This window comes from Eriocheir sinensis, chromosome 44 (genome assembly GCF_024679095.1).
Source record: "Eriocheir sinensis breed Jianghai 21 chromosome 44, ASM2467909v1, whole genome shotgun sequence".
NCBI classification, from domain to species: Eukaryota; Metazoa; Arthropoda; class Malacostraca; order Decapoda; family Varunidae; genus Eriocheir; species Eriocheir sinensis.
In genome coordinates, this window is record NC_066552.1 from 14,793,609 (window position 1) to 14,812,917 (window position 19,309).

The 19,309-nt window shown below is 37.2% G+C and overlaps 2 long non-coding RNA genes across 2 annotated transcripts; one reads left to right on the forward strand and one right to left on the reverse strand.

Moving 5' to 3' along the window:
* Window positions 1–12,375: 12,375 nt before the first annotated feature.
* On the forward strand, window positions 12,376–14,007 carry LOC126980655 (uncharacterized). The gene is made up of 3 exons (XR_007733445.1): window positions 12,376–12,517; window positions 12,738–13,345; window positions 13,938–14,007. It is a non-coding gene; the product is annotated as an uncharacterized LOC126980655 (long non-coding RNA).
* A 1,731-nt stretch (window positions 14,008–15,738) lies between these two features.
* Window positions 15,739–18,591, reverse strand: LOC126980656 (uncharacterized). The gene is made up of 3 exons (XR_007733446.1): window positions 18,479–18,591; window positions 17,654–17,778; window positions 15,739–17,212 (listed from the first exon to the last, which is right to left on the reverse strand). It is a non-coding gene; the product is annotated as an uncharacterized LOC126980656 (long non-coding RNA).
* Window positions 18,592–19,309: the final 718 nt, after the last annotated feature.

Consider the following 19,309-nt stretch of genomic DNA (forward strand, 5'->3'; position numbering starts at 1 on the left):
TTTTTTTGTGTTTGTGAAGTACAATTTGCTGTTTCAATAAACTATCTATTAAGGTATTTGTCCAGTGATATAATTGACACTTGATTACTAAAAACACACACACAAAAAAGAAAATTTGCATTGAGTGGTACAGGCAGAGAACAATACATCCTCATAACAGTTGTCCTCAAAATCATTCAAAAGAGATGTAATAAGGTGTTAAAAATAAATGTTATAAAGGATCTTTAAAAGAAACAATGTGTGTAAAAATAAACTACCAATTTAAACATGCTCACCCAAAGTGAAGTGCAGCAAAGTCATCCCTGTAGCGAATACCATCTTGAGGTCGCTCCAGGGCCTCCTCATTGACCTCACCATGATAATCCTCAGGGAGAGGAGGAAGATCTTCTAGCAACAGCATATTTCTATCTTTGCAAATGTTGTGCAGAACAGCACAGACTGCAATGATTTTGCATGTTTTCTTGGGGTCAAGTCTGATTTCCCCATGCAAAATGTGGAAGCGTCGTTTCAGCTGACCAATACCCCTCTCAACTACACTTCTTGTTTTCTTGTGGGCACTGCAAATAGATACACTATGATTGAAAAGGCTGCAATACTTGACCTATAACAAACATTATAAAACAATGGATTCACGAAAGGTAGGTCATGCCTCACCAATCTCTTGTCCTTTTACAATAAAGTATTTGAGGCGGTAGACATATATGAAAATTATGATGTAATCTATCTTGGTTTTAGTAAAGCATTTGACAAAGTTCCTCACCGACGACTGTTGCTTAAACTACAGGCTCACGGAGTAGAGGGTAAAGTTTTGAGCTGGGTCACGGCGTGGCTTAGCAATAGGAAACAAAGAGTGCAAATCAATGGTAAAAGATCTGACTGGGGATGTGTTACGAGTGGGGTCCCACAATGTTTGGTTTTAGGTCCACTTTTGTTTATTATTTATATCAATGACTTAGAGAATAAGTAGTGATGTCAGTAAGTTTGCAGATGATACCAAGATCGGTAGAGTAATTGATTCAGATCAGGACGCTAGTATTCTCCAGGATGAACTAAACAGATTGTATGACTGGGCGGATAAATGGCAGATGGAGTTCAATGTAGGGAAGTGCAGTATTCTGAGTGTAAGTAGGAACAACCCCTCACATAACTATTGCTTAAATGACACTTCCATAAGCAGATCTGGATGCGAGAGGGATTTAGGGGTCTTAGTGTGCTCTAATCTCCGCCCAAGGGCACAATGCATTCAAGCTAGAAATCGAGCAAACAGGGTACTGGGATTTATTTCAAGGAGTGTAAGTAACAGAAGCGCCTACGTCTTCCTCAAACGATATTTTTAGCATTAGTTAGACCTCATCTTGATTATGCGGTTCAGTTCTGGTCACCTTACTATAGAATGGATATCAAAATGTTAGAATCGGTGCAAAGGAGGATGATTCAGGGGCTGAGAAACTTGCCATTCGAGAAAAGACTCAAACAGTTAAAGTTGCATTCTCTAAAAAGGCGAAGGGTGCGTGGAGACATGATCGAGGTTTATAAATGGATGAATGGCTTTAATAAGGGGGATATTCATAAGAGGTAGAACCGGGTAGGACACGAAGTAATGGGTTTAAACTGGATAAATTCAGATTCAACAGGGACATAGGCAGAAATTGGTTTACTAACAGGGTTGTGGATGAGTGGAATAGGCTTAGCAGTCATGTGGTGAGTGCCAATACAATTGTAACATTAAAAAGGAGTCAAAGAGAAAAAGGTGAATTGAAAGGTACGAGGAGGGAGCGGAAGTGGGCAATAATGACAAAGGGAGATAGAATAAGGAGTTAGAAAAAAAAATATTCCGATGACCAGGAGTAAAAAGTAAAAAAAAAAATAATGGCGAATAGAGTTATGTAAGAGGAGGTAGAAGTGGGAAATGTTGACATAGGGAGGAAGAAAAAGGGTGCGTGTGCAAGAAAAAAATGCGACGATCATGAGGAGAGTATAGGAATAGAAGAGAAAAGTATATGGTGAATCGAAAGGTAAAAAGAGGGAAAAATTGAGAAGGAAGTAAGATTTGGGGAACATTGCCACGACTCGAGGCAGAAAGTGTGCAAAGGAAAATACCGACGATTAAGCTGAACAATGAAAGAACTAAGACAAAATACCTGACGTCAAGAGGATCAGGTTGTGAAAGAGAATAGTCATAATGCATAAGGTAAAACAAGGCTAATGGAAATGGTGATTGTGGTATAGTCCGTTTCATTCCGTCTGTCTACCAACAGAGCGGGAATTTTGATGGATGTGGCACCTGCGCATTTCTAGTTCGTGAATACGTGAAAATCAACTGTTGTGATAGACATTCAAGCTTATTTTTCAATAATATATTTGAATATTTATGTGTACAAAAAACAGTCAGTCATTTGCATCGAAAATCTAACATACAAGCACAGGAAAAGACAAACTTTTATCAAACAACATAGTCACATCATGCTCGAACGATCTGTGGTTTTCAAATTCATTGATTGATGGCTCATTTCAGGTATATTAAAAGACATCTAGCCCTGCAAGCGCATGTAAATGATATCTTAATAATTTACTGGAAGTAAATTATGATTATTAATCGAAATAACATGAAATAGTAAATAATAATTGTTGAATGCGAAGAGAGGCTATTTAGAATATTAGGCTACCCGTGCTGTTTACATGCAACACATCAAATTCCTTATATATACACACTTCCAGAGTCAGATGTCACTATGTACCTGAATGAGATGAAAAATGGGAATCTGAAAGGCTATGAATCGTTCGAGTATGATCAGACTATACTGTTTGATATACAAATTATTCTTCCGTGTGCTTGTATGGTAGATTATCGATGCAAATTGGAACGTTTGCGGTTCATAGAAAAGGACGCTTTTTTTTTGTATACACGAACATTAAGGTATATCCCTGAAAATATAAAGTTGATCTTCACGCAATCACGGACTAACAATGCGCAGGTGCCACATGTACGTTCGTGAGTGGACAGACGGAATGAAACGGACTATAGTGTTGATGATGATGATAATGGTGGTGGTGGTGGTGGTGCAGGCGGTAATGATGTTGACTGTGGTGGTGGTGTCTGCCTGGCTGGCTGGCTGGTCGTCCCCTTTGACATTCACTTTTCTATTAATTTTATGCATCAGCGAAAACATAATATGTTTTTTAATGGTGAAATTTTATTTGTCCAGCTGATGCCGCGTCGCTCGTCTGCCTGGCGTTAGACTGTGTTGCAGTGTATATTATTATTTTATCATTTTTATTATTATCAACATTTTCATTATCATTCACTTAGCAGAATATGTATAACAAGAACATAAGGAGTCTCCAAGATGTCAGTAAGCAGAGAATTAAATCTCTTGTCAGACTAACCCCGCCCGACCTTACCCAGGAATTCATATTACTTTTTATTTTTTTATTTTTGTTATGATAATTATTTTTTATTACTATTGTCATTATTACTGTTATTATTATTATTATTATTATTATTATTATTATTATTATTATTATTATTATTAGTAGTAGTAGTAGTAGTAGTAGTAGTAGTAGCAATATTTATTTCTCCTTCCTCTGTCAATCCTTCATTTGTATTTTTTCTTCCTCCCTTTCCATTATATGGTCATTTTAGATGCTTTTTTTTACCATCATAGAACATTAAAATTTTATTACCATTATCACCTATTAATACTGTTATCATTAGTATTCATTATCACAGAACACTTATCATTAGCATCATTGTCAGCAGTCTCCTCATTATCCCTATATTCTCCATCTCTCTGCATCAACAAAGAAAGAACTTATCATCCATTACAATACCTTTTATTATTCATTCTTGTATTAATCATCAAAGTCCGTCTCTGTATCATTCACGAGCGCTGCAATGTATTGTCTTTGTTTCCATTTCGCATTCCATTAACCTTTGTATCGACATCCCATTCGCTACGTCACGCCTATTAACACACTCACAGGAAGGACACACGCCGCTTCCCATTCTCTCCCTCTCTAAAGCCCTGTCACGCGACCCTATACAGAGTAGTACACGGTGGGCGCTTTTCCCTCGAGTTAGTTGAGGCATCAAATTGTATGTTTTCTTGTCTGGGTGAGCAACGGCGGTGGTGATGATCAACAGTGGTTGTTGTAATGATGGTGGTGGCCATGGTGGTAGTTGGTGTGGTGGTGGGGGTAGTACCAACGGTGGTAGTAGTGCAGTAGTAGGGACAGTAACATCAGCAGTAATCAAGGATAGTATAAGAGTAGAGGATGGATGAACAATGCGGTACATATCGCGATGAAGTGTGTGGCGATATGCCTCTGTTAGATGGCAGCACCGGCGGTTCCTTGCTCAGTCTACTCCGGTCACCCAGTGAGGTCGCATCTCTTTTTTTGAAAACATGGCGCCAACGAATGTTACCAGTAAATGTTCTGCGTGTGGGAAAAGCAAGAAATCTACGCCAGGAATACGACTTCACCTGCTACCCAGAGATGCCAGAAGGTATGTAGTATTAGAATAAGTAGCATGTAATGAATAAATAGAGCACAAATTCAAATTAGGTGAGGTTAACCGATTTTCCGCTTTCGTCCCCAGCCCCTCAGCGTCCCCAGATTAGTGTACGGATCCTTTTAATTTCCTTATATGCGCCAAATCTGGGAACTAAGCACATAGGGATTAATAGTGAGCGTTAATGAATATCTGTATGGTATAACTTTCTTCATGAGAGCAAGAAACTTATGGAAAAAAACACAAAAACACGTGTTGTGCATTTTTTTCCTATAACGACTTTATCCTTCTTATTTCTTCACTTTTTTCTTTCTTGATGTGCCTTAAGGTATGTACTATTTAAATAAAGTGCTTGTAACGAGTAAATATGGTACAAATTCAAATGAGGTTCCCTTCCCCAACTCATAAATGGCTTTTTGCCCATATAAATAACCATATAATACTTAAAGTGAGAGTAATGAGCAACCATAGGGTATAGGAGAATTAGGAATGATGTGTGTTGTCTTAGGCCGGGTTCTAGCAGTATCATTACCATTATAATGTATAAGCGTCCAGTTCCATAATTTGATGATAAATCGTAATGTGTAATATATGGTTTTGAAATTTCATCTTTCTTTAAACTTTCTATCAAGAGAAAAGTGTCTTTTTTTAAGTTAAATATTTTTGCATATTTTTTGAAAAAAATAGATAAAGAGCATTTTTAAAACATTACTAAAAATATGAAAATAATAAAAAAAGACATTTTTCTCTTGATAGAAAGTTTAAAGAAAGATGAAATTTCAAAACCATATATTACACATTACGATTTATCATCAAATTATGGAACTGGACGCTTATACATTATAATGGTAATGATACTGCTAGAACCCGGCCTGTTTCTTTTGTTATGAACATAAGATAAATCCTTTAGGGTACTTGAGTTTTGTAAAGGTTTCTGATTTTTTTATTTTTATAGCAGAGGAGGCGGCACAAGGGCAAAACAAATATTAAAAAAAAAAGCCCGCTAAAATTGCCGCAACCTTAAAAAGAATACAGAAACATGAGAGCTCAAATCCGTGTGGAGCTTAAAACTGAGTAAGATCTTAAAATGCTCGTGTATCCCCTTATACACCTTGTTTTCTATAGTCTACTTCGGCTTCTCATGTTTATTACATTTGGGGGGAGGTTTGTCTATTATTATTATTTTTTCTTTTCATGGGAAAGAAATTGAGCCTAAACCCGTTCAGTATTTTTTCCTATAACGACTTATGTAAGGCCTCTCACATGCTGTACTCTTAATTTCCTTCTAATTTCTTATTTTCTTCCCTTATTTGAAAGAGGTGATGTACTGTTCGATAAAGTACTTGTAACAAATAAATAGAACACTTTCAAATTCTGTGAGGTTAACTAACTATCATCCCCAGCACATGTATGCAGTATGGTACGTTTTAATAACAATATATAGTTCATACACAGGAACTGAGTACATAAGGATTTCAAGTGAGTGATGAACAACTTTATGGTATAATTTTTCTAATGCAGGGGAAGAAATAAATTAAAATAATCCACAAACACGTTTTATGTAATTTTTTCTTAGAATGAGTTAAGCCCTTTCTCACCTCTTCACCTCCAAATTTATTCTTAATTTCTTTCTTTGTTTTACTTTCAGTAACCCTTCAAGTGATATATATATTATATATATTATATAAAAAAAACATGGCCAACCAAAGTGTCCTGGGTTCGATTCCCAGTTGAAGTTGAAAGAAAATCAGACACTTTTATGTACATTTCCTCCATGGACACCTACTGATAAATTGATAACAGGAGTTTGGCAGGGGATGAGGGCCTAATTTGTATTTGTGACCTCCCTTAAGTAGTTAGGCATATTTGTAAAATAAGGGGTTGTGCATCATGCACCACCTTACACCTTGTTGCTATAAATCTTTCATAATGCATGTCATGACTGTTTCCATAACCTGCCATGCTCATGGCACAATGTATATTCAAGGATACCTCTATTGATACAGCTTGCCTAACATTTGCCTTCTCACATAAGTGCTGTTGCATAAACAGTTCATTATATTGCAGACGGCATGAGTGGTTGCTGGCCCTTGGCATTGCATACGAGAGGTCTTCCCAAGTAGTATGCAGCGATCATTTTCATGCTGCTTACCAAGGAAGCAAAGGAAGGCTTCTCAGCACGGCAATACCTCGTCCCTTCAATGCTAGTGAAGAACACCCACACCGAGAAACGCACACAGGTAAGAATCTAATATCAGTGAGATTAATTTTGTTAATTTCAATTTGTTGTGAAAAAAAGTCATATTTACTTATTTTTGTAACACACACACACACACACACACACACACACACACACACACATACAGAGCACCTCATGATTTGCACATTATGATTATATTCACATATTTTATTTTCAGTTAACACTGAGAGGCCTCCCGCTGTTCCTGCACCCGCCTCAGATGTGGTCACTCTTGAATATGGTAAGTTATAATTTGTTTTACCTTGACCTATTACATGTAAGGTTCCATTCATGGTATACTGAGTAGAAAAGTTGATATTAACTGCTGAATTGCATAAGTAATTTTTTTTTTAGAGAGCCTAATTTTTTTTTTATATATTTCACAGAATGCCCAGGGACAACAACCACTCATGACAGTATCGACGAGACAATTTCCTCAGGAGTGCTGCCTTGTGATACCTATGGTGAGCTTATAAATGTTCTTGACAATTTTCAACATTATTTAATATTTAATATTTAATTTCACTCTGCATGCTTTATCCATGTAATTCTTTTCCACAATGGTTTGATTGTCTATTATCCCTGCGGACATTCGCAACCCTCTGCACTTCTTCGTCTATGACTGCGGATGTTTATGAAAGATTATAATATAATACTCAATGCCTACAGATTACGATACTGCAACGTTTGGGGTGCTGTCCGGGACAATGACTGTCGAGGAACAACTAAGCATGTTCACGGAAACTAACAACAATGAGGCCCCAAGATTTGTGTCTTGTGAAGATCGTGTGGAAGGTAAATGTAACAAGGACAACTTTTTTGTTATAGATTTGCTCTATTCACATAATTTGGCATCACCCAAAGTACTGTCCATCTTGTTATCCCTATAAGCCCTAAGTGCCAGTATGTGCATGAAACAGAGGACAAAGGAAGAGTTTCGTTAACAATTCCAAACTCACATATAACTCAAGGTATTTTTAACATCCTTCCACATGACATGTTACCGGTGCATTACTTAACATTGTCTAATAACAGTAAAATATTATGAATTTTGCATACCTTTGGTGAACATCTCTCTTAAACATCATTACTGCACCCAAAACTATAGATCTCAATCTTGACTTTTGTTTATTTCCAAAGCAAGGGAGTGTAGGCGATTGCGTGAGTGTTCTCTACGGGACTGTTACCTTGCAGTTTACTTGTTGGGCCATGATTTTTAATATTCCTTTTTCAGGACAATCTCCTTTCCCTCAATGTATAACTATAGACAGAGTAGGATAAGGCAAGGGTAGTAGATATTATGGTACGGCCCATATTTATATATAGATATATATATATATATATATATATATATATATATATATATATATATATATATATATATATATATATATATATATATATATATATATATGTATATATATATATATATATATATATATATATATATATATATATATATATATATATATATATATATATATATATATATATATATATATATATATATATATATATATATATATATATATATATGTGTGTGTATACATACATATGATAAGATCAGCAATAAGAATGTGGTGTATTTCTACCAGTTACATAGTAATTACTGTCTTTGCTAATATTATAACTAAGATTACAGAGAGGAATGGGATCATGGTGGTCAGCAACTGACACTCCACACACCACCTGTCCCTGAAGCACCACCTGCCCCAGTAACACCACCTGAAAATGTGAATGCAGCACACATCCTCACCTGTGCCAGGCATCCAAGACACCTCTGAGAACCTTAGTGGAGGTAATGTTTTGTTTTTCTTTTCATTAATTTTACAAATGAAATTTGCTAACAAAGGAACGGATATTTAAAGGATGGGTGTTTGTTTCTCACATAAATTGCAGCATAACTCATCTCTGCTAGGGAATGTTCTTCTAAGTAAAGTATCCCTTCTGCCGATCATACTAAAATATTATATACATGAAATATGATACTAACTTTAAACAAGTAAGTTTTCTCTCAAGGTCAGCAATAAGCTGAAGAAGGAATTGGTAATCATTGCATTAATGATGTTTGCACTTACTTTTATGGAGGGATAAAGATGATGTTAGTAAATGTATTGCAGCACTACCTTTTTATTTTGTTGCTTTTTTAATTATTGGTTCTGCAACTATTATGATTTTATGTTAAGCTTTTGTTATGATTGTGGGTCTTCATGGCATGCACCATTAATGATAGACATGAATTTTTCAGGAAATCAAACATTGGCTGGCGAGCAACAGGTGCATGTGGTTCCAAAGTTCTGCAGGAAACGCAAGTGTAAACTTGGAGGACATGTCTTGTTTGTAATTTCTTAAAATCCACATATATATTATCTATGGAAAGCAATACATAAGAACTAGATTCAATAATGTTACAATCTGCCTTTCAAATTAAAGTAACACCTTATAAACTTCAAGATATTTTCTGTTCCCGAGATGTTATAACTATGTTCACTATAATCATGGCAATAGCAAAATCCTAGTTTTTAGTAATTGTAATGTCTCACATTGGCAGAAGTAATCAATTTTAGATCAATTTCTCAGGTCTTATATTTCTGACGTTGGTATTAATGAAATAATTTTATCAACAGGTAACCAAGTGAAACTCCTGCAGAACCAACTGTACCGTTTAAGGAAGAAAAACTTAACACTATCACGTAACCTGGTGAAAACACCAGCCCAATTGATTTCTAAGATGGAAAAGTATTTAGGTGGGACACTTCTAGACTTAGTAAAAGGGCAGATTATGAATGCTGTAAAAAGTAAGACAGGAGTAAGGTATGGGGTGCAGGAGGAGATTTGCTCTAGCCACATTTCATCATAGTCCTAAAGCTTACAGATTTCTTCGTTCAATTTTCCGTCTTCCTTCTGTTTCTACTTTGCATTCATGGTTGCGAAAGATACCTTTACATACTGGCTGGAGCAAGTCTACTCTGACAGTCCTTAAGAATAAGGCAGAGGCCTTGCCAAAAGAAGAGATTCTTTGTGGCATTGTGTTTGACGCAATGAGCTTAAAGGAATCTCTTCATTTTGACAAGGCCACTGACACTGTAATCGGCAGAGAGGATTTTGGTGAACACGGCAAGAGTCTCAAATTGGCGAATCATGCACTTGTTTTCATGGTAAAGGGTCTTATTAAAAACTGGAAAATGGTCTTGGGTTACTTTTTTTTACTCGGGAGGGATTACCACTAGTAGGTTGCAAGAGCTGTTTGAAGCGTCTATCAGTAAAGTTCAAGAAACAGGGATGAAAGTAATGTTTACTGTTTGTGACCAAGAAGGTGCTCACCGTTCCCTGTTTCAGACTCTTGGCATGTCTCCCGAAAAACCCTCTTTTGAGCTGAATGGTGAGAGGATACATTTCTTCTATGATGCGCCTCATCTGTTGAAAAGCCTCAGGAACACTCTTTTAAAGTATAATATCAAGATAGGGGGTAATGTAATTTCATGGGATCATATTAAAAATTTCTTTACAAAAGATCATGAACAAAAAATCAGGCTTGCTCCAAAATTAAGTAAACGTCACATGTGTGAAGAAGGCTTTTCAAAGATGAGGGTCAATCTTGCTGCCCAGGTGATGAGTGGGACTGTGGCAGCCGGCATATACATGCATTCCGTCGCAGGTTTGCTGCCACAGGAAGCCGAGCATACAGCTGAATTTGTACAGAAGGTGGATGAATTATTTGATTGTTTCAACAGTATTCGGCCTTGTCATTACAAGAAACTTTTAAGAGGGGTTAGTTCTAAATCATGTCATATGGGATTCATCAGGGAAATTACAGATTACATAAAGTCATTTGAAATTTGCACACCACCTCGTGTACAGATTTACTGTATAGACGGCTGGCTCATCAACTTGGCAGCACTTCAAGCCTTGTGGTCAGACCTTCAAGAGTATGAAGTGAAGTTCCTCCTCACCCGTAGACTAAACCAGGACTGTCTAGAGAATTTGTTTGGCAAACTGAGGCTTAGAGGTGGAAGCAATGACCATCCAACTGTTTATTGTTTCAGTAAAGCTTTGAGATCAGTTGTTAATAACGATCTTCTCCAGGTTCCAGTTTCAGGTAATTGTGAACGAGATGAGTCATTGCTTTTAGATGTAACCTCAGACTGTGAAACTGATTGCCCTGCTCCCCCATTAGAATTAGAATCTGACTCAGAGGACATCTTTGAGGATAACTTGCCTGTGGCAGAGGTAAATGGACTGATGTATGTAGTTGGTTGGACTTGCAAGAAGTTCTTAAAGTTTCATGACTGTAGTATTTGCAGGGAGCATTTGCTTGATACCAAACAGGATTCAGATAACATTAACAAACTTTTTTGTCATTTGAAAGCAGAGAATAACTCTGAGTCCCCATTTGGGGGACTTACTATACCGTCAGCCACCTGTTTGCAGCATTGCAAAGAAGTAGAGTACATTGTAAGAAATTCAATTGAAAGAGCCATGTTGAGCACAAATGTATCAAAGAACTTGCTGTCACGATTAAGTAATCATACATTTATAACGCCTCTGCAGTTGTGCTCCACTCAGCTAGTCAGCACCATTTACCTCATATATATAAGGCTTAAGATTTTCTCTAATTTAAAATGGAAGAACAAAGAAAAAGTACGTAAATCTAGCAAAAAGAATAGGAAAGTAATAAAGGTTATGCATTAAATATTGTTAAGGCTGAAAGTTTCAAATTCAATCATTTAAATTTCTTTTCATTATGATTTCTTTTTTCTTCCATTACCTTTTCATGTTACCTATAACTCCTAGTTTAAGACATATGTAAATATTAATATACTGTCATTAATAACAATCCCATGATTTACAAATTTCTGTGTTCTGCGAAACACTGCAAAATATATTAATATCCATCTTTTACCATATAATCATAATCTGCATTTAATTTGTTACTCAAATTATGTAAGAACAGTTTTTACTAACTTTGTGAAATGTCTTAGTTCATATTTCTAGTAATAGTAAGAAACATTCATAATCTGCCCTTATACATTGTTGTTATGTAGCAGTGGTTCCCAAACTTACTGTGCTCGTTGCCCATTTTTCATACAATATACTTGTCCATGGCCCACCACCCACCTCCAAGGATAACCAATGGCCATAATGATTGTCCACAGGCCTCAACCTTTTACACTCAAGCAGATCATGTCATTTTACTAAATATGTTCTAGAAATTAACAAAGATGCTGTAATGGCGCAAATCACTAAATCAGTTTGAGCTGCCAGATTCACCAGATAAAATAATTTTTCAGAGAAAATGGGGAGAACTTGATCTCATTTTTCTATGTACATTTTGTTGTCATTAAACTGAAATATAGAATTATTACAACATTCCCACACATTAATATATGACATAAAGACTAAAATAATGAAAATCATTGTAAAAACATATCCTGTCTCCTTGGACTGTCTGTTTTCCCGGGACAAATTATTATTTTATGTATTGAAGAGTTTAACTCAATGTTTGATTATTTTTTTCTTAATATACATTTTTATAAGATAATTTATTTACACAAAACCGACAAATACTTTTTTTTTTTACCATTAATGGTATTTAATAACAAGGATGAGATTGTCCACCGTACCACCAAAACAATAACAAATCGTACGCAAAGGCTTATCCCACGCCTACTACTGGACTAGACTGGACGCGTTCTACTTGCTGTACCTTACCTGTATTGCTGCTCTTCACTTGCTGTTTCATTTTTGCTGATATCAAACCCCAGGTACGTAAACTTAACTTCCTCTTACTAGGCTGTTATCGTAGGTCCAGTGGCACTCATTAATAGTACCGTGAACTCTTCAGTAGGTCCCAATGTAATTCTATATATAAACTGTGGTCACATATCCTTATTTCTCTTTCATTCAACATCTTGCATGGGTCTTTGGAGACCAACAGTGGAGAACCTGGTCACAAGCCCTAATGTTACCTGTGTACTCTTCCAGGTTCCAATCCACGACCGAACTAGCCCCCTAAAGCACACCAGCTGACACTCAAGCAGTCCCGAGGTCATGGAGGTCAGTGCTGACATCAGCAAATGGACAGTGCAGACGTTAAAAACGTTTTTAAAGTCGAAAGGCATACCATGTTCTGGGTATGGCAAAAGCCAGTTGAAGGACATGGTACTGATGGCACTGCAGCAACCTCATTTAGTGGAAGATGTCCTGCCTCTGAAGGAAGATGATCACACACAGAGGAGATCTATTAAATTATCTGGGACACAAGTCTTGCTTCCAGATCCAAGGACTCTCACTGAGTGGCAGGAGGACTTGAGTACAATGCCCTATATTACTCAAGCCCATGTACTCATGTATCTGGTCTTAAAACAGGGATGGCCAGCAGAACGCATCCAAGCCTATGAAAAGGAATGTGGCTACCAGCTTTATCAGGAGAGACACATCCAGCATGTTCAAGTAAAAAAGCTGGATTATGATGTGTCGTGCATTAAAGGTACCTGTGTGCGCCAAACCAACCAGAATGAGACCCCTTACCAAGTTTGGATGTTTGCCTCTTCTAATGGTGACATCCATGCAGCTGGCTGCCAGTGTATAGGGTAAGTAGTAGTTTAGTATTTTTTCAATAATTTTTATAGTATCTTGATGCTTTGCCCTGTTCATTTACCTATATTTTTTTTCATCGTCGTTATACATAAGTATAACATGCACCGCTTTACCTCCCATTAATGGTTATCAGCCTAACCTATACATTTTTGTGATGCCCCAGAGTGGCAGATAAGCATGCCTACAGCCTTTCACTGTGTGGTAGCTCTTTAGCGAGATGCATAGAGTGCTGGCCTGGTAAGCCGGAGGTCGGGAATTCAAATCCCGGTTGAGTGAGAAAGTTATTTATCTCACAACGGATCAATTTCTCATATGTTTACGAGTTGGCCTGATGCAAGGAAGCATCAGGGTCATGGAAAAAAGACAGTATATTTCTGTTATCCTTGATCCTCCAATTTATTAGTTTATTAGAGAGGATAATAGCTTCTAGCTGCATGAAAAAGAATAATGTTTATTATCTAAACTTGATTTTTTAATTTCATAATTGGTTGTTTGTGATTCATATTATTTAAAAAAAGCTGGCTAAGCTAACTTTGACTTGATTCTAGATACATTAGTAAAGACAAATCTATTATTCTATTATAGAGATGATGGGGGATGCAAGCACGTCTTTGCATTCATCTTCGCCGTATCAGATTTTGTGCAGCGTTGTGGGTGCAGCCGGGAAGTGCACAGCGTACCTGCACAGACGTGACTTGCACCTGGGACAAGCCTCGCAGGCAAAATAAGTGTAACTTTAACCTTGTCACCATTGCGAGCAGGTAGGTGCAATACATTTTGTAGAAAACAGTTTGACACCCAAGGACAATAATAACATGTCACCTAGAGCTACACTCACCATGTCTTGCCTCCATGTCTACTCTTATGCAGGTTTTCTTTTAATTTGTTTATACATTTAGCTGGATTTGGTTTCTATAATCCTACTCATACTTTACAAATCTTTAACAATCCTCCACTTCTAGCTTCTTTCTATTCTTTCCACTCTCCATAAAAAAAATCCCAAATTATACGGTTAATCTTATAACCATCTTTCTAAATTTTTCACAATAAAATTGCCTTCTTCATTCTTTGTTAAATGAAAATTTCTTAGAATACAAAGAAACAGGTAGATTGAAATGAGGACGGGAGTGTTTAATTTCCTGAGTTAGGTGTGTGGGTGGATGTGGCAGAGAACAAGAGTTAATGTGCTTCAACAAATGTGAGTGGTTTGGTATTACTGAAGACAGGAATGTAGATGTAGTGCAGCAGATTTGTGGGTGGGTATAGTTGAGAACAGGAATGAATGTTTCTTTGAGGCAAGCAGGCTGCCTTTTGACTGCTGTTCACTCCATATATATTGTTTTCTAACATCTCTTACATTAATTTTACAGCACAGGTGCAGGGAACAGCAGATCCAGTACTCAAAAACCTTATAGTTCTGGTAGTTATAAGGCAATATCAGAGTTATATTCCCCTTATACTCCCGACAAAGTTGCAAATGACATTGCAACCACTCTCCAGCATGTACCGGATGCAGCACTGTGGGGTATTGTTCCAGGAAGACCAGCCTCCTCTTTACCCTCTATTACAGGATTAGCAAAATGTTTCTTTTCACAGGACAATCAAGGTGAAAGTTTCATCAATTTTTTAAAGAGTAAGTATACTAATACAGTTATTTCAGAAATTTTTGAAAAAACCAAGCGACAACATTTGTGTCCCATATGGAAACAACAGAGAGTGGGGGCAATAACTGCAAGTGTGATACACAAAGCTGCCAGATATAAAAAGAATGATCCTGATAATTACATAGTAAAAGGAATTATGGGGGAGTCTTCCTTTATAGGGAATAGTGCCACTTCTTATGGGCTAAAGTATGAGGCACTTGCAAGAAAACTTTACGAGACTCAAATGCGTAAGAAGCATAATGGTTTCAAAGTAAAACGTTCAGGTCTTATCATCAGTAAAAATTGCCCCCTCATACGAGCCAGCCCAGATGGTATTGTTTCATGTAGGTGCTGTGGAACTGGGATTTTAGAAATTAAGTGCCCTTTTAAACTTCAATTTCAAACCATGACTGGAGAAGATATTGCTAGGGATGGCTCTTACCATATAAAAATAGGAGAAAAGAATAAAGTTACATTGAAGGAAGAGTCTCAGTGGTATACTCAAATACAAACACAGCTAGGTGCCGCAACTATTCCTGGTGTGACTTCATTATTTTCACAAAAGCAACACCACACCTAACCATTCAAAGAATTTGCTTTGATGAGGAGAGGTTTAATAGAGAGGTGCAAAAAAGTTTAATTTTTCATGAAAAATTTGTAATGCCAAAATTGCGGGGATGAAGAACTTATTTAGAGGGAACTGACAAGATACTGTTCCATGCTTTTCTCTCTCTCTCTCTCTCTCTCTCTCTCTCTCTCTCTCTCTCTCTCTCTCTCTCTCTCTCTCTCTCTCTCTCTCTCTCTCTCTCTCTCTCTCTCTCTCTCTCCCATTTATTTATGGACTGTGGTGATACGAAAAATTGTTTTGTATGAGATTTGTATTTGTTCATGTTTAAGATTTCTTTGGGTACCTTACTTGCCCTTTGGGGGCAAAGAAGATTGCTGTCACACAAACAAACAAACAAACACACACACACACACACACACACACACACACACACACACACACACAGAGCATGTAACTTTATATGATGAATCTCAGATGATGTAATAAAATATCTGGAAACAAAAGTAGTTTTATTCACACCTTCATTGACTTATTCATATCCGATAAACCTAATCCAAATTCATAAACAAAATAGTGTACCATAACATTACATAATTATGTGAATTCAGAGCCCTTAAGTATATAATGATATTTGTAAATATAGACATGAACATTGACATTTGTGTCAACATTTAGTTGCACAGAGAGGGCATTAAATTGCAGAAAACAGCAACTATTACTGAAATTTGATGCAAAAGGGGCCAAAGCTTATTATCGAGCTGTCCTGATAAAATTTTGAAATTCTTCATTCTTTCAATAGCACGTTCAACATGCACCCTCAATGAAGCAACCTCCCTTGTTCTGATTCTTTCTTGTGCATTTAGTGCCCTTCCTGAACCATCCTCTTTCTTGCGAGTTAAGGGTGGCATGTGCAGTTTTGCACCACGTTGCAGCAGTAGGTCTCCAATATTGAACCCTCTATCCACCATGACAGCATCTCCTGGTTCAATTTTGTCTATCAGTTCAACCTCTGCAATGTGCCTATCAGATGTGTTACCACCATATGGAGTTGACACAAATGTAATAATTCCTGTTGGTGTTATGCCAACAAGAACTTTGGCAGTGTTGTGATGCTTATACATGGAGTATGTCATTGCTTGAGCAGAGCAGTTTGCTGGTTTGTTGATATAAATCTCTGTGCAATCCAAAATTACCCTTGTATCTGCATACTTTACTGGATACCAATCAGGAAGGTTGTCCCTAACTTGCTGAGCTGAAGGCCACAATAGCCACGGTTGCAGTACCTCATACAATACATTTATCCAGGTATTAGTGATGCATGAAACTGAAGCTTGTGAGACTGCAAATAAGTCGCCTAAAAACCAGCCCGGAAAACCTTGACGGATGTACACAAGTGTAATTAAATACTCATCAAAAGTATCTAGTATTTTCTTACGGCCACGTGCCCCTTTCTTTAAATTTTCCTTTATGCTTTTTGGCCCTTTCCAGTAATTAATTGTTTTTACTCTCTTTTTAATGGTCTGATAAATAGAAATCAAAACACTTTTGTTAGGAAGACCTGTATAGCGCTGAACACTCTTGTCACTAGCAAGAATCCTTCCTCTGGTCCGGGCTCTCTGATCAGTAGGTGCTTCTGTTAGATCTGCCTCCTGAAAAGCATAAAAAATTATATAATATATATATATATATATATATATATATATATATATATATATATATATATATATATATATATATATATATATATAACTTTCAACAGTTTTCCTTAATTTACTCCAACTTCCTTTTTGCCTCAGCGAAAGTGACACATACCAAAAGAAGCGCAATGAAATTATCTATCTAATGGTGTATAGCGTCGCCTTTCCGTTCACTCAAAATTTTGAGATATAGGCCTTTGAAAAATATAAGATTTTATACACGGCAGGGCAAGCCGCTATGACAAGATAAAACGCGCTGGCTGGCTCTCTCTCTCTCTCTGTATGTGTATTGTGTGTGTATGTGTGTGTGTGTGTGTGTGTGTGTGTTTCGGCTTCGCACTTACATCGCCTTCTGAGGCGTTTTACTTGTTTATATATGTATATATAACTAACCCTTTCAACTTGTACTCCAACATCCTTGGGCTCAGCTGCTGAAGTAGTAGCAATGGCTGATGCTGAATAGGTGTGATCCTGTGGTTCCGGCACTACCTCTATCTGGAGAAACTGTTCAGCATCAACTGTGGGAAAATAAAATATAAAGTTCAGATATATGTATCATTCAAAGACATTTCTACACAATGTCACATATAGGAGCACACAGCCTGCTGCTAGCTCAGGCAGAGCAATTAAACTAAAACCCTTAACTTACGGCCTCTGCCCCCCTCGACTAGAGTAATTCTTACATGTTTCAGGAATGATTTGTGAATGTCATTTTATAGAAGGAAATATCTTAGAGTAATTAATACTTTCAACTTCTACAATCCTGTCAGCTACACATGTTTCCAACTTATAAAATAGTAATAAACTTTTACAAGTTGAAACAGTAATGATTAACCTGAAATTCTAAAGTGAATGAGCTGTTTTAAAGTAAATAAACACTAATTTGGCTTCCTTGGCAATGCTTAAGTTTTTTTCCATTACTCTAGTAAGTTTGCTATGCTTAGGTAAAGAAATGCAGGCAATTACTTCATTCATCAGTGTAGGTACAAGTGGTGAATGTTTTCAAGTCGGCTACATGGCACCGATTTATAGAATAACACAATTTCAGACAAAACTCACGTAATAAGTTATTTCTTACACGATTTCTACATTCTAGACCTTCTAAAAGGGATAATAAACCTAATCTGATGTAAAGCAACCCACTTGTAAATTTGTGCCATAAATTTACCATAAAAGATGTTCAAATCAACACTAAAACTGCATGGTATAGTAACATACCTTGAACTGATGCATTGTGAGCCCATGTCTCGACTTCAATATGGACATCAGTTTGTACTTCTTCGTCAGTTTCCTTTATGAAGTCAATGTTGACTGGCAAGGCAGGGGCAGAGGTGAAGAGGGCAGTGACTGGGTTAGTGGTTCTTGATCGCCTCTGTCAGCCGCTGGTGTTCGTGCTCCAAGCCCACTGATGGCACCAGCGTTGTTTTTCGGCCTCCATTGATTGTAGCCGAACAACTCTGGATCAGGATGCGATGGTGACGGCCCGTTGTTCCAGTCTATAAAGTGATTTGAGCACAGTGCATGGTGTCGGGTGGCTTTCCATGTAGGTCCCTCTTACATCTGGTCACCCACAAACGTCTTCGGGCAGCCTCTTTTCTTTGGAAAACGAGCCCAGCCCTTCACCTCAGGATCCTTCTTCTGCGAAGAGGATTTGCAGTCGGCAACAGCACATATGTAGACTGTCATGTTCGAGGACAGTAGCAGCAACAAGTAAATAAGCGCGCGGGATGTTTGTTTTGGTTCTGGCAGGAGGGTTCGTCAATTTCGATTTCGGCGTCAACTGAGCAGATCATTTCGGCTTCGGCCACATTTTCGTTTTTTCGCAAAAAACACGTAACGGTTATGTGTTCCATACTTACTGTGCGAAGAATAATCTCTAGAAAGGCGATACAAATTATTTTTTTTGTAATATTCGCTTTGGTTCACTCGTGAAAAATGATGTAGCTGCAACACCCCTTCGATCACTGTTTCGCCTCTAAAAAGATATTTACATTATGTACTTGAGTTGACATCATAAATTATTATAGACAAATAACATTGTGTTTATAT